Source organism: Oncorhynchus nerka, linkage group LG14 (genome assembly GCF_034236695.1).
Source record: "Oncorhynchus nerka isolate Pitt River linkage group LG14, Oner_Uvic_2.0, whole genome shotgun sequence".
NCBI classification, from domain to species: Eukaryota; Metazoa; Chordata; class Actinopteri; order Salmoniformes; family Salmonidae; genus Oncorhynchus; species Oncorhynchus nerka.
Window position 1 is genome coordinate 77,070,127 of NC_088409.1, and position 5,732 is coordinate 77,075,858.

The following is a 5,732-nucleotide window of genomic DNA, read 5'->3' on the forward strand; positions in this document are numbered from 1 at the left end:
ACACTACAAATACCTAGGTGTCTGGTTAGACTGTAAACTATCCTCCCAGACTCACATTAACTTCTTGGTGACATGGGGCAGTATTTTCATGTCCGGATGAAATGCATGCTCAAATTCAACTGCCTGTTACTCATCCCCAGAAGATAAGATATGCATATTATTAGTATATTTGGATGGGAAACACTCTGTAGTTTCTAAAACTGTTTGAATCATGTCTGTGAGTATAACAAAAGTTATTTAGCAGGCGAAACCCAGAGGACGAACCATTCAGGTTTTTTTTGAGGTCACTCTCTTTTCAATACATTTTCATTGGGAATCCAGATTTCTAAAGGGACCTTCTTGCAGTTCCTATCGCTTCCACTGGATGTCAGCAGTCTTTAGAAATTGGTTGAGGTTATTCCTTTGTGTAATGAAGAAGTACGGCCATCTTGAACGAGGGTCACTTGAAGTGTACTGTTAGACAGAGGCGCGTGACCAGAAAGCATGCTTCAGTTTGTTTTCTTCCTGTATTGAACACAGATCGTCCCGTCTATGTTAAAAAATACCTAAAGTTGTATTACAAAAGTAGTTTGAAATGTTTTGGCAAAGTTTACAGGTAACTTTTGAGATATTTTGAAGTCACGTCGCTCAAGTTGGAACCGGTGTTTTTCTGGATCAAAAACACCAAATAAATGTACATTTTGGATATATATCAACGGAATTAATCGAACAAAAGGACCATTTGTGATGTTTATGGGACATATTGGAGTGCCAACAAAAGAAGCTCGTCAAAGGTAAGGCATGAATTATATTTTTATTTCTGCGTTTTGTGTCGCGCCTGCAGGGTTGAAATATGCTTTCTCCCTTTTGTTTACGGAGGTGCTATACTCAGATAATAGCATTGTTTGCTTTCGCCGAAAAGTATTTTTGAAATCTGGCATGTTGGCTGGATTCACAACACGTGTAGCTTTCATTTGATATCTTACATGTGTGATTTAATGAAAGTTTGATTTTTATAGTAAATTATTTGAATTTGGCGCTCTGCATTTTCCCTGGCTTTTGGCCACATATCCCAGAGAGGTTAAATGATTTGCAACTGTTTAAATTATTCCCTTAAGAATGTTTTGCACTATGAGAAGCTTGAAATCTCAATGGCTCTATGGAAGCCATTTACAAAGATAATGTACTGGTATAAGAAAGCCCTTTCTTACAATGCTTTATATTTTGCTTGGTTGAAGTTTTGCTTAGATTACGACATAATTGGCTTACATTATGAATTATTACTTACATGTTTACTCGTCATTTTGTATTAGGTTGAGATTAGTCTCAAAGGGGAGGAATATGGTGGAAAATTACAAACTCTGTTATGTACATGCACATGAGTCTTAAACCTGTACATTTACACTGCCTGTTTGAAGGTCTTGTAAAACGAAGCCGGCATTTTTCCACTCTGCCTATGTTCATTCAACTTAGTCACATATGAAAGACAAAGGGCCGTCTGAGAGTGACCCGTTTTTGGTCCATCCTGTTCTTTTTGTATCTTTCAAGTGTGTGGAGATATGAAGAGAGCAGAGGCTGGCTTGAGCATCAGCGACAATTATATCTGCAGAAAGGAGTAACAAAACTGCCGCTATCACTTGTTTTTGCCCTATGTTCCCACCATGATTTCACACACCTGCTAAACTGCCATTGAGACAAAGGTTATAAAAGCTCAGACCCAACTTTCGTTCATTGGGCTCTTGACTGAACCTTTTGAGTGATTTTCAACCGCTCCAGAATTGTAATGCTTGTAATAAAATAAGTATTGCAGTTTTGAAGAATCTACAGTCTCTTCCTTTCTGATTAGAATTTCAACGACACAGATCAGAGGAGGTAGGGATGACCATGGATGTTCTCTTGTTAAATGTGTGAATGGACCATTTTCCTGTCATGCTAAGCATTCAACATGTAACGAGTACTTTTGGGCCTCAGGGAAAATGTTTGGAGAAACAAATACATTATTGTCTTTAGGAATGTAGTGAAGTAAAAGTTGTCAAAAATATAAATAGTAAAGTAAAGTACAGATACCCCAAAAAACTTCAGAACAGACAAACCAAAGAAATGCTCTCCTGTAAGAGTAAGACTGAGGTTACTTCAGGATGTCATGCTGTGTTTTTGATGAGGTAAACCTATTTGTATTATCTCTGTTGACACAGAATATGAACAAAGTTCCACCACCATACAGTGTCATCACAGTCGGGCTAAGAGGAGGTTAAAAAAGTGGGTCATCCATCAACACATGGCCTAAAGTGGAACAAAGAAGGCACTTCATGTGTGATTATTAATAGGCCAGCTCCTTGGATCTGATCTACCCCTGGGTTTAACAATATCACATTTCCTACTCACATGGCATTAGAGACGGAAGAGGACGCGAGATCTCATTTGCTCCTTTTTTATCTGGTTCATATACAGTCAATGAACGAAGCAGACCAGACCCAGCTGCTAATGCATTGGAGCCACCCCTTAAGCAGACTGGATCTGTGACCCCAAAAAATTAGATGGTAAATGGCCTGAGTGGGACATCTTCAGTTATCCACAATCTTTGGGAATGCTTCTCTGTCTCTCTTGCTAACATACCCTAAAAACACACCACTTGGATATAGCTACCACTGGAAGTTACTTTTTCATAGCAGGTTAGGAGAATTAGGTTAAGGTTAGGAAAAGAGTTATGGTTAGCGAAAACTCACTTTCAGTTGTAGCTGTATCGAAGTGGCATGTTTTTAGAGAGCCCTCTATGCTGGCATTAGAGGTATAACTTCCTCCTCTCAGGGAACCGGCCAATCAAAATCCTCATCAAGCCAGATCTAAAGGCAAAGGGATTCTGTAGATTACAGGGCTATTGATAAGAGTGCTGCGGAGGTCTTTAAAATATTTTTGACAAAACATGATGCTAGTTCAATGCAATACAAATGGCGATACGATATATTGTATGTACGCAGATAGCTACTGTACATTAGCAACCACTCTTAGACATCCAGGTTACAGTATGACAATTTTCTGTGAATTCCACATGATGTGTTAATCTTTTTGTCAGATGAAGACACTTTGTCATAAAAAGTGTAATGAAAATCTTTACATTTACTGGGAAGCATTGATTTTTCTCAGCTAGTGAATTCATAATGCATGGAGCCCATGGCCAGCTGTGTGTGTGTGTAATGAACACTATTTTATAATCCTTTATGAAGTGGCCTGGGGATGTTGAACATGTCTCTAGAGGGTTCAGTAAGCAAACCAATGCTACATTAAAACACCTCAGGAGAGTTGAGCCTTTGGCTCACTGCTATGTGTTCTCACGGGCTACCTTGATACAGTATCTCTGAGATTGTCATGACCCCTCATATACCTGAACCTTTTATACTTCCCTGGAGAGACGTGTGGATATCAGTCTAAAACCACAGATAAAGTAACAACCATAGTGCACAGCAGATTGAGTCACTGGATTACAAACAGGTAAATAAATAGTAAAGAACAGTTCAAATCCTTGCGACTCTCTTATGATTCTCATTTATGTTATTATGCTGATTAGTTGTATTTGGATTGCAAATGTTTTTTTGTTGTTGTAAATTAACACCATTCAGGTTGATCCTGTCAGGCTGACCTGAACGAGGTAGTTGTGATTGACAGACCCACAATCTCCCCGCCTCCAAATTCCTGCTCTCCAGAAGATGGACAAATCGCTCCAAACATCTGGAACTGGTTTACTAATGGGGCCATCCGCAGAGGGCCAAACTCTCAGAAAATCACTTTGCTCTTCTCTCTCTTTATCACTCTCTCTCACACACAACCTATTTTGCTCCTTGGTTGGCTAAAATGTATCTAAAAGAGTATAAACTGAAGCAAAATCACTAAGGAAATATACTGTCTAGTTGATCCTAGCAAACCATACTTTTCCTGAGCAGGATGTTGTCATATAGATATAATCTGGAGGAAACCTTTTGTTGAGTCAAAAAAATGTTGGTACACGGGTCTCTTAGAATTTCAAAGAAATGTGCTTTGGCAACCACTGCAAGGGGCTGAGGGGATACCTGAATGCTCTGTGTCTCTGAGGAGGAGCACACAATGGAACACTCTCAGAGCAGAGATCTGTGGAGTTACAGCCAGCCGCCATTACACAAAGTCAACTGCTCTCCTCCTTCTCCCATTCTCTTTCCTTCTCCCCTTCTCATCAGCTTCAGACATCCGTCCACAGTTGCATGGCTCCCTGCCTGGATCAAGTGTATCTGTAAATGTATCTGACCGCTTGTGTTTAAGGACCTCTCGAGACCACTAGTGTGTGTTTGTGTGCGTTTACAGGCAAAGTTAAAAGTAAATAAAGGAAGGAAGTTAGGCAGCATGTGAAAGTAAATAAAGTGATGCATTAGGCACTGAGGAAGACATAAGTGCTATTGTTACAGGACACATCATGTGAGTCAGTACAGCAAACAAAATGTAATCATATGAATCCAGCTCTATGAAATACAGGGAATTCTGTGAAATTGTGAAACCCTGGTGGAGTGATGACAGTGGGCTTTAAGTGTGGTGTGTGTTGAAACCCAGACAATGTACATTACTGTTCAAAAGTTCGGGCTCGCTTGGCAATGTCCTTGTTTTTGAAAGAAAAACTATTTTTTTTGTCTATTAAAATAACATGAAATGTATCAGAAATACACTGTAGACATTGTTAATGTTGTAAATGACTATTGTAGCTGGAAACGGCTGATTTTGATGGAATATCTACATAGGCGTACAGAGGCCCATTATCAGCGACCATCACTCCTGTGTTCCAATGGCATGTTGTGTTAGCTAATCTAAGTTTATGATTTAAAAGGCTAATTGCTCATTAGAAAACCTTTTTGCAATTATGTTAGCACAGCTGAAAACTGTTGTTCTGATTAATGAAGCAATAAAACTGGCTTTCTTTAGACTAGTTGAGTATCTGGAGCATCAGCATTTGTGGGTTCGATTACAGGCTCAAAATGGCCAGAAACAAAGAACTTTCATCTGAAACTTGTCAGTCTATTCTTGTTCTGACAAATGCGAGAAATTGCCAAGAAACTGAAGATCTCGTACAACGCTGTGTACTACTGCCTTCACAGAACAGCGCAAACTGGCTCTAACCAGAATAGAAAGAGTGGGAGGCCCTCGTGCACAACTGAGCAAGAGGACAAGTGCATTAGCGTGTCTGGTTTGAGAAACAGATGCCTCACAAGTCCTCAACTGGCAGCTTCATTAAATAGTACCCGCAAAACACCAGTCTCAACGTCAACAATGAAGAGGCGACTCCGGGATGCTGGCCTTCTTGGCAGAGTTCCTCTGTCCAGTGTCTGTGTTCTTTTGTCAATCTTAATCTTATTTTTTTACTGGTCAGTCTTAGATACAGCTTTTTCTTTGCAACTCTGCCTAGAAGGCCAGTATCCCGGAGTTTTGTACACTATCGGTAAGAAATATACAATCTTTATGCAGATGTTTAACATCCAAACCAGCTCATGTGCAGTTATGAGGCCAATTGTCTCTTTTGGTCCATATTATACCACAGGGATAGCAACCAAGGCAGGTGTTCAAACATGCAGTTGTTGTTGCACAGAATATCTGAAGGATTTTGGCCAATGTCGATCCAAAGTCGATGCTGTAGAATAGCTGCGACATTTACAATATTTCAAAGTAGGGTGAATAATACAATGTATCAAATGACATGTGGCAGTGTTTCAGTTAAAACACACTTATCTGTCAGAAGA